Here is an 11,555-nt window from a genome sequence, read left to right as displayed (position 1 = left end):
GATTGAAGGCAGGAGCAGAAGGGCAAAACAGAGGATGAGATGGTTGGATGGCATCACCGACTCGATGGACATGAGTTTGAGCAAGCTCTGGGAGTTGGTGATGGACAGGGAGGCCTGGTGTGCTGCAGTCCATGGGGTCACTAAGAGTCAGACACAACTGAGCAGCTGAACTGAACTGAGCCTTTTCTATCTGATAGGTGTAGTTCAAATGGATAAACTTCAGAGAATTTTCAAAAAGGAAAGGGTAAGCGTCTGGCTACTTTCAAAGATCTGAATAGACCAAGGTGCCTGGGTCCTCATGCCTTCTGTGTCACCCCCCACTTCCTCATGACAGATCTCCACACCCTCTTCCTTTCTACTTCAGCAGCCTCTAATTGCTTCTGCTCATAGCTCTGTGGCTCTGCTGTATCACTCCTTCTTCCCAGAGTGCAGCCCCCAAGTTCTTTAGCATGAGAATTACTATCAATTCTTCAAAGTCCCGTTCTGACATCACTGCTGGGGCAGTCTCCTCTGACCACTCCATGTAGATGAGAACACTCTCTGCCCTCCACCCAGTGCTCTTTTCTATTTCTTATAGCCACACTTGTCATTGCATTTATCACACCGTGTTGTCATTTCTTCCTTGTCTATCTCTCATATCTCCCTAACTGTAAAAGAAAATGCGCAGGAACTGTGTTAAGTGTTATTCACCTCTGTATCTTTGCTGCACAGCCTGCAAACAAAGGTGCTTAATGAATGTGGTAGAACTGACTTGAAAACTTTTCTATACTAGAGGCATGAGCTACTTCAATAGTATTTCAAGATGAATGAGGTTAGAATCTTGAAAGCAGTGCACTGTGCTTTTTTCTTCTTCAGTTGTAAGTGTATTAAGGATGAAAGATGTGTGTGTACTACTGCAAATGTTTCTGGAAATAGCCCAGAAAGGAAGAATAAGACACATAACCCACAGCTCACCATTACAGAGGCCTTTGGGTTGGGAATTAATTATAAGAAAAGCAGCTGCATCAGATTGTTGCAAAAATCACCTGTTTCCTTCCATGTTGTCATTAAGAATTGTGGGTGTGTGGCTTTTTATTATTTATTTATTTATTTTTTTGCAACAGACAAAGAATTTAATGCCACAAAATGATGTATGGTTTGTAGTTGCTTGAGCGGGTAAGCGTTGTTTGCCTCAACCACTATGAACTTATTTGTTCATCAATCATTTTAACAGTGTGCTACAAACAAGGAAATACGTGGTTTAAAAAAGAATAATACCTTGACAGAATCTGCCCAGAGCCTTCTGATGTTTGTAAACCTCTGACTGCCTAGTTTATAGACTAGCTTAAAGAGAAAGTTCACAGAATTCAATCATTTAAGACAAAGGATAATATATATATTTTTTAATTTCAGAAAATTCTCACCAATAATTAAGACATTTTTATCTATCAGTTCAGTTCAGTTCAGTTTCTCAATCATGTCTGACTCTTCGTGACTCCATGGACTGCAGTACACCAGGCCTCCCTGTCCATCACCAACTCCCAGAGCTTGCTCAAACTCATGTCCATCGAGTCGGTGATGCCATCCAACCATCTCATCCTCTGTTTTCCCCTTCTGCTCCTGCCTTCAATCTTTCCCAGCACTGGGGTCTTTTTCGGTGAGTCAGTTCTTCGCATGAGGTGGCCAGAGTATTGGAGTTTCAGCTTCAGCATCAGTCCTTCCAATAAATATTCAGGACTGATTTCCTTTAGGATTGACTGGTTTGATTTCCTTGCAGTCCAAGGAACTCTCAAGAGTCTTCTCCAACACCACAGTTCAAAAGCATCAATTCTTTGGTGCTCAGCTTTCTTTATGGTACAACCGTCACATCCATACATGGCTACTGAAAAAAACCATAGCTTTGACTAGACGGACCTTTGTCGGCAAAGTGATGTCTCTGCTTTTTAATATGCGTTCTGGATTGGTCATAGCTTTTCTTCCAGGGAACAAGCACCTTTTAATTTCTTGGCTGCAGTCACCATCTGCCGTGATTTTGGAGCCCAAGAAAATAAATAATCTTTCTCTATTAGCCCTTATCCTTTTTCCTGGGAGAGACAAGTGGAGCCACAGGAAACCAGTTTGAAATTACAACTATAGAGAAACAGTGAACTTAACCAGCAAGTCTAGGTAGAGTTTAGGCTCTTTACCTCTCTCAGTGACATTGGGCAATTACTGTCACCTCTTGGAACCTCTGTCCACAGTTGTAACTTTGGGATAATACGTGTCATGATTGTATCTCAAAGAAAAATGAGTTTCTGAAGACTGTGACCTTGAAGTCCTTGAAGTTGCAAATTTGACTTTCAACACTTCAAATCTGAGACATCTACTCTCAGGCTGTTTGGAACAAACCAGAAGAACCTGGGGAGAGTGTCTGTCTCCTGATGAGTGTAAGAGGAGAGGTGTGTTGAAAGCCACTTGCAATTCACACATATTTAAAAAGCATAGTACTGAACTTCATGGCAGAGTGATGGTAGACAGAGAAACTTGATTTAAAACCATCCCCAACTTAAACGCTTTTCTTTGGTTCCATATTTCTGGCTTTGCAAGGCCTTGATTATCTCTATTATTGGATATCTCCAAATCAAAGGCTGATAAAGGCCACAGATACAGGTCATACGTGTTGAGGTGTGTAGCTATCAATCTCTGTTTGCCCAGTTGGACTCATGACTTTGGTACAGCATTCATCACTGCAGACAGTAGCAGCTCAGTATCCTGAGCTGACTCTTTGACTCTTACTCTCCCTGCTGATCTACAGGTTACACAGGTAGTTGACCAGTTACCTGCATAGCCAGGTCATGTTCAGCACTACAAAAACTGCCTTTCAGGATGCTTTTAGGCTATCTCTTTCTCCTGCCCTCTACTCCGTTCATTCATGGACAGCATCTCTCCTCATTTTCTTCCAAAGTTTTAGAGAATGAAAAAGGCAGAAAGAAAACCACAAGTGTTGAGGATAAGCTAGGTATGAAAGTAATACTGGAATCATATACAGTGACCATATTTCCTAAAACCAGAATTGTAATTTGTGATCTGACAATAGAATAGGATATTTAAAATCCAAACTCAATTAGAAGACTAGAACACGTGGTTTTCTTATTGAACACAACTTCAGTAAGATGTCAATATATTTTCAAGGAGTAAAAGATGGTAGGGTCATTTACAAAGTTGTATAATTCATTGTCAGAGAGCATTAATGGAATAGGTAGGAAGATGGACTTGCTGAAGTTTATTCTAACAAATTCATTGATTCCTTCATACATACACTCATTCAACAAGCAGTTATTGAATAACTACCACATGCCACGGACTGATGGAAACAGGGTTAAAATTAAGGTGAATTTTAGAAAACAAAAGTTACATCTTTTGCACCCTGAATTTGTGGACCTTGTTACATATTTATTACCAATCATGGCTGTGAAGAGCCACTTACTTATTCTGCTTCCACAGAAGATTGTGCCAAGTTTGATTTCCAAATTTTAAATCAGATATTTTGGAAATGATAACAAATTTTCTAGGCTAGGACAAGAATGATAATTGAAGGAAAGTAGGATTCATGAAGACATCACCAAGGCATTAACGATAGAAGTAATGGTGAAAGGAACTGCTGTTTACCAAGCACCTACCCTGTGCCTGTCACACACTAGGCACTTCTTGGATATGGTGTCCTATTTCAATGGCTGCCAGAGAGGGCAAGACAAAACATAATGTTAACCGTGCCATGCTTTCTTAAAACCTCTCAAAGGCTAGATCTAGCAAGTCATGAGGAAGGAATCTCGCTGATTTGTTAAAGCTAGTTACCTAAAATCAGTAGATCCAACTGAAAACCAGATAGTCCAACAAGTAGAATGCTACAAGAAGTCCTGTACAGTCTAGTGTACTCACACACGCCACCTGATGGATGGAGTAGACACTGGTGATGGACTTTGTCTCCTAGTTCTTCCAATAAACTGCTTTTCCAAACTTGACCTTCCACATTTCCTCATCACTGACCCTAAAATTTATCAATAGAAAAGCTAAACTACCAGCTGCTCAGAGTCTATAATTTCACACCTCTCTGACTTAACTTGCTCATCTTGCCCCCCATCCCCAGCTATGAACTCCTTTAATGATCTGGTTCAGTGTTGCCTCCTTAAGTTGCCTCCTTGGCTTCTTCAACGGTAGGAAGTCTCTTTCCTCAGAGTTCCATAGCACTTATCTTGTCCTTCTCTTATGACAAGGACCCTGTTCCTCTTTGAATTTCAGTTGCATGTTGTACTTGGTTTCCTCTCTATTCTCAGGACAATTGTTAGCCATCATCAAGCAGTTAAATCCTTCTTTCTACACCACAGAGTCCATATGGGAAACAGCTCTGTCACAAACCAATATCTGCAATTTGGAACATCTGCCCTGATGACTTACGCTTCGGGACATAGGTTTGAAATCTCTCTGTATCGGTGATTTTGGTATTTCTCTCTCCATTAGAAGGGAGATGTCTGTGATATCAGTTGGGGTTCTTTGGTTGAAAGCAGCAGAGATGGATATTGGATGGATTTTTTTGTTTGTTTAAGCCTTTATTAAATAAAGACTACACAGAATCCCAAGGAAGGCAGAAGAACCAAATATAAAGCAGAGACCAGGCACCTGCCACAGGTATCACTGCCAGGAGAGGCAGGTCATTCTCACTCAAAATCTATTACTGGGATGAGCCAAGACCAGTCATTTATTGTAATTAGCTTTGGATCACTCTGATTGAGATTCCAAGTCTTGAGAGAGAGAGGCTGATTGGCCAGTCTTGGTTTACTTGCCTGCCTCTGGCTGTTCTTACAGGTTGAGAGGACCCTTCAGCATCTGTTGTGAGAGGATTTGATCCCTTGATTTGCCATCAAGCAGCTGTTTTCTACTCCATGCCACTTTTGGACCGTTAGTCCTTCAGCCTCATGTTAATAACTATGTCTTCTTAAAGCCTATACCCCTTCTGGGAGATATAAACTCTTGACTGTCATCTACACTTGATGGTTCTTATTTTACATGTGTTATTAAAATGGCTCTTCACACTGTTGACAGCTCCCTCCTTTTTCTCAACATCTTCCCAACCCAGCAGGAGCTGGGTCCTATTGCTTCTCTACCCAGTCTTTCAAACTTCAAAGCTCTGGCTTCTCCTTATCTACTCACTCATACACGTCTGCATTTCTCAGTATCATGGACACGGAGCCATGCTGCCCAGGTCGCTTGAGGGAGAGACTTGCTGTCATAGCAGCTGTGAGTACAGACAAGAGACAGCTTTCAGCTCAGCCTGGTGTGGCCTCGACTGTCTCTCACATAGGATCCGTGCCCTTTCTAGGACGCATACCCAATGACTGACTAAGGCAGGATATAAAGGGCTGGTTATTGTGGCCGAATAAAGGACAATTCCGATAGGTTTTCCACCCAGAGAGACCCTCTCGGGGCGGCATTGCAGCTCACCTTCTCCCTTTGCCTAACCCGGCTTCCTCCACACTCCTTCTGCAGGGGTGCGTTCCAAGCGCACGCCTTCCTCAGTGAACATCTTGAGCACACAGCTCTGTCTCAGAGGCCACACCCTGGAAAACCCAAACTCCAGCATGTGGGGTTTTTTTCTTTATTGCCTCTCTTTTCACACTACGTACTTTTCCCTGCTCATCTCATCCCCTGTGGCAACGTCAATTACCTCTGTTACACTGAAGTCCGTGTCTCCTGTCTAGATCTTTGTGAATGCTGGATGTGCATATTTAAGCTTTTTCTTTACATTTCTACTTGGATGGCCCATAAACATCTTAGATTCAAGGCAACCAAGACTGAATTAGTTTTTTGTTTTGTTTTTTTCAATATGTTCGTTCATGGGGTTCTCAAGACAAGAATACTGAAGTGGCTTGCCATTCCCTTCTCCAATATTTTGGTCCCCTGATGTGAAGAGCCGACTCATTGGAAAAGACTGTGATGCTGGGAAAAATTGAAGGCAAGAGGAGAAGGGGGCGACAGAGGATGAGATGTTTGTATGGCATCACTGACTCAATGGACACGAGTTTGAGCAAACTCTGGGAGATGGTGAAGGACAGGGAAGCCTGGTGTGCTGCAGTTCAATGGGTTGCAAAGAGTCAGACACAATTTATTGACTGAACAACAACAACAACAATTCTTCCTTTGAATCTTCATGATACTTTTTCTCTGATTTCTTGGGGCAAATATCGTTCTTTGTAGAGGACAGGGGTTTGGATCACTCAAGTGGTAACATGATACTTCACAGGGAGATAGGCAGAGCATGCTTGTTGGTGATATTATAGCCTCCTCATTGGCCAATATCAAGAAATTGCTTTCTCACTCACCAAAAGCAACAGTAGCAATTTAGGTCAAATCTTCTGTGCCTTGACTGCATGTAAATAAGCTTAAACCCATTACAACATTTTTTCCTTTTTTAAATATAATTTTTAAAGATTACTTTCCCCCATTGCAGCATTTTTTTTGGGAAATGTATAACCAGCATAGTTTGGTAAAATGTTTAATCACTGTGACATTGATCTGGGTGTTATTGTAATCGCTGGCCAAATATGCATGTTTTGGGAAGGTTCTGTCTTTGTAAAAGATTCACCCAGTTTTCAAATCTTCTCTCTTATGACATTTGTACTGGTAGCATTTGTGTTGTGAAAAAGAGTACAAATAAATACATATGTAACAAACTAGAATTTGTTAGTGTGACCTCAGCAACTAAAGGCAGCTGTACTTCATTGAAAAAAACAGCATCAGCAGCCCTCTATGATGCAGATAAAATCCTGAGTTTCTCTAGAACTTGATGATACCGAAAACCATTTCCTGGACAACTGTGAAGGGGAATGGTAACATAAGACTTAGCTAAAAGAACTGCCTGAATCTGCAGCTCGATGGGTTCTTTTTATCCTGGGACCCTCCTGTCTAGCAGATCATCCAAAATGACCATCACTGCCCTCTCCCAGCCCAGCCTTTGAAGAGAGAACCTGATTATCTCATGGTTTCCCTGTGTCATCCACACAGTTTATGTCCTGTCAAAATTTTTCCATTGGCAGGTGTCCAATTATGAAAAGTTTTACATTTTGGTGGCTCTTAAAAGTGTTTTATGGGCACAAACAATGATGATTTAAAACTTTTAGTATCTAAAGAAGTACCAATAGACACATGCCCTTTATTTTTAATCTCACCACTCTCAGACACATGCCATCTTGAACCATCTTGAAGACACTTGCAGTCTTGAAAAAGCTAATTAAACTTGTATTATCTTTGTACTTAAAGGCAAAGTCCTGTTTCTAATGTAGGCGGTTTGCATTTATAAGTTCTGACAAGCTGTTTGGTACCAGACAGCCAAAAGTGATGAACAGTCTCAGCAGATTAAAATGTAAATTTGATTGAAGAAAACCATCTACAAAAATTTATGCTTCTGTATAATCTATGTGATTAAATGTTACTTGTTTCAAAGCTAGTGTTTCTGACACTTCCAATTACAGCTTTTGGAAGTTTTATTCCACACCATTTAATCTATTTTAAATAATTCTCCCTTTTAGGCTCTACACATAGTAATGCATGTTTAGCATGAAACTCCAATACAAATTTAGAAATAATCTTTGTCCAGTCTGCACCAAGACTCATTCTATAAGGACATAACAAGCTTTAAAAGCTAAACATGCAATCCTCTTTCTTATACTGGATCTCAGTATAGCTAGAATTGTCCTTTTTTAAAATTGTGGTAAAACACACAGCATAGCATTTATTCTCCTAACCACTTTTAAGTGCAGCTCACTGGTGTTAACTATAGTCACATTGTTGTGCAATTACATTTCTAGGATGTTTTATTTTGAAAAACTGAAATTCTATATCCCTTGAACAGTAGCTCCCTTTCTCCACTCCATCCAGCCCCTGGCAAGAACCCTTCCACTTTCTATTTCTGTGACTTTGACCATATTAGATACTTCATATACGGGAACTCCTGCAGTATTTGTCTTTTTGTAACTGAATTATTTCACTTAGCATAATATATTCAAAATTTGTGAAACAGGATTTGTAACATTTATAAGATGTTTTCTTCTTTAAGGCTGGATGATATTCTATTATGTGTATATGCTTTTCTGTTTATCAGTTCATCTGTCTACGGCCATTGGGGTTGAATCTCTCGGCTACTGTGGACAATGCTGTATTGAACGTGGGCGTGCAAATATCTCTTCGATGCCTGCTTTCAGTCCCTTTGGCTATACCCAGAAGTGGGACAGCTGGATCATATGGTAATTCTATTTTTAATTTTTGAAGAAAACCCCATACTGTTTTCCATAGAGGCTGCAGCATTTTATATTCCCTCAGGGCTATTGTCCCTTTTATTACAGATTACAATAACTAAATATTGAATGGTGTTAGTAATTATTAAATAATAATAAAATACCGATAAGATTATTAGGCTATCATATGATTGAGTTTTCAGTGCTTTGCATTAGTTTGAAACAGTAAATTTAGTGGTATGCCATTTTGCCATGCTTTGGTTTTGTTTTGTTTTTTTTCTTGGATTTGGACTCTCAGAGCACCGCTCTACGATGTGCTGTGTGCTGTGCTTAGTCACTGAGTCGTGTCCAGCTCTTTGCAACCCCGTGGACTGTAGCCCGCCAGGCTCCTCTGTCCATGGGATTCTCCAGGCAAGAATACTGGAGTGGGTTGCCATACTCTCCTCCAGGGGATCGTCCCAATCCAGGGATCGAACCCAGGTCTCCCATACTGCAGGCAGATTCTTTGCTGTCTGAACCACCAGGAAAGTCCTGCTCTACCATAAACTGTTATAAATGAGACTTCCATGTAATTCAGAGAAAATTATAAGCCAAGGTAAAGAAAGAAAATTTCCATTTCCAATGGTTATCTTAGTCTGAGGAAAATTCGCTGTGAGCTGCTAGGGTAGAATTTGCCTGGCAAAGCCCCATCCAGTGAGCAGAGTCACCTTTCGGCATTGTTATATTGACATCTCACCTGGGATGTGACGTTGCATCCCTGCCTGGTACTTCTGGGTCACTCCTGTTGCAAAAAAGCTTCCTGGATTCATGAAGCCATGGCTTCACTTGGTGGGGACACCCAAATGTCATTGGAATTTACTTGTGTGTGTGTGTGTTGTCATTGTCAGAACTTTAGAACGGTTTTCCAGAAGATAAAATGATTTCACATATATAAAAACACTTTTAACTCCAAATTGATCTGTACAGTTAGTGCCATTCCTATTAAAATTCAGCAAGATTTTTTATAGACACAGATAACCTTCTAAAATTCACATGTAAAAGGCACAGAATATAGAATAGAAAAAATAGTTTTGAGAAAGAAGAATCAAGTTGGAGAAATTACCTGATTTTAAGTCTTACTACATAGAGTCAAGATAATTGGCAGAGAGTAAGTACATAGATCAATGGAACAAAACAGAGAACCCAGAAGGAAACCCATACAATACACCCAGCTGATTATCAAAAGCACTCTAATAAAGAAAAGCCCTGTATTATCACAAAATCCTATTTTTATTGATTTCAGCCTCTCTGCCTCTGGATTTTTATTTGTATCATCTACTTCAATTTGCAGTGCTACCTTCCCAGATTGAATGCTTCTCCCCACCTTCAAGAGAAACCTTCCCTGATCATTCTGGCCTGAAATAGTATATTTTACTTCCAGCTTTAGGAAGAAGCATTTAGAATTTCTGGTGAAGGGTCTAAAATGGGAAATTAAAAGATATTATAGTATTAAAGATTAAAGCAAAAGACTAAAGTAGGGTAAAACTAAACTGCAGAGATTGCTGTGGCCTGATTTTTTCTGCCAAGTTTTAAAACTCTTCTGAAGAGGGCCAGTAAATGTGTTGAGGCAAAGAGCTATTTCTGTCTTATTCACTGCTAAATGTATCCCTTTATTCGGCACATGAATTTGAGCATTGTGCCTACTAGGCCTCTAGGTAGGCCCTGAGCCCAAAAAGGCAAGCAAAGGCCAAACACAACTCTTGAACTTCTGTGTTTTCACTACACCATCTAGTTCTCAAATCAATACCCTCAGGAAGTATTTGTTGACAGACTGAATGGCAAAATTGAGGTTACAGAATGAGGGAAGCAATAGGAGCCACCCCATAAAGACCGAAAGACATTGCATAATGGGGTATTTTCTACCTAACATTTGTCTAGCCTCGACTTCCCAGAGGCATAGCATGCATGTTTCAGCCAAAGCTTTTGTTTGAAATAAAAACAGGTCTCTGGCTACTAAGCAGTCCCAGCCTTAAGGCTCAGGTCTCCAGTAAAATGGCGATAAGACTAAAACAGAGAAATCTCTTTTCTTTGAGGTTTCCATGTGGCTTGACACCTGCCAGTCCCTGAACGGCTTCCCTGCTGAGTGGGGTCAGACACAGAGTGGATGTGTCAAGTAGACAGTGTACTGTAGCTGATTTTAAAATGCACAAGTGCCTTGAAGAATGCCAAAGGTGGAAATGTACTGCCTCAGGATACATCAGATAGAACCATAAACACTCAAACATCCAGAGCAGTGCCAAACCCGGTCTCCAGCCTGAAGCCCTGAAAGGGAGTGTGGAGCGTAGTTTCCTTAGTTGCTGTTGTTCAGTCACTACGTCGTGTCCGACTTTTTGTGGCCCCCATAGACTGCAGCCTGCTAGGCTCTTCTGATCATGGAATTTTCCAGGCAAAAATCCTGGAGTTGGTTGCCATTTCCTACTCCAGGGGATCTTCCCAACGGAGGGATTGAACCCCTGTCTCTTGCATCTCCTGCATTGGCAGGCAGATTCTTTGCCACTGCGCCACCTGGGAAACCCCATGTAAATTATACCTGAACATAATTGATTTTTTAAAAAGAAGAATGAGAACCAAAAAAAAGAAAAACAGCAATGAAAGTGACCATTGGTTTGGTCTTGAATAGAATCCAAAGCTTGACTTTCCAATACAAATTAAAAATCTGACCATAACTTCAAGATAGTTATTCTGCTGGGCTGTTCCATCCAGGTGCAGCACTCAGAGACTGGGAATATATTGGAAAGCTTTTTTTTGCTTCTCTACCAAAAATTAGACTGTTTTAAATCCTTCTGCTCCTTTTAAGCTTTTTCAGGTCAATTTCTCCAAGCCCTAGGGACCACAGAGGTTTGATCATGAACAACTATGTGCTGACTGTAGATCAGGAAAAGGCAGACTGGAGAAAGGGTTCCCAAGGATTTCAGTTTGAGCCCTTACTTACTGCTCTTCACTGCTAAGACTGTGCTGCTGATATCCCCAGAATCTATAAAGTAAAGATGCATCTGGGCATAGGACCACAGGCCTGGGTCTGGAATGCTTTGCTGCAGACATATAATGTGTTTTCTGGCCATACACACTAGATCTATGATGAATCATCAGCTTGGAAACATTTTCTACTTTCAAATCCTGTCCTGAAGCATTTGGCATAATTTCTTTTCCTTTAGAATTTTTGTGCTCACTGTGAGAGTGAATGAATTTGGTCTTGCTAATAACAATGCCTGATAACAAAGGACTAATGCTAATAACAAAGGACTGATGCTGAAGCTGAAGCTCCAGTAC

This window comes from Cervus canadensis, chromosome 9, assembly GCF_019320065.1.
Source record: "Cervus canadensis isolate Bull #8, Minnesota chromosome 9, ASM1932006v1, whole genome shotgun sequence".
Classification (NCBI taxonomy): Eukaryota; Metazoa; Chordata; class Mammalia; order Artiodactyla; family Cervidae; genus Cervus; species Cervus canadensis.
This window is presented reverse-complemented; position numbering follows the sequence as displayed.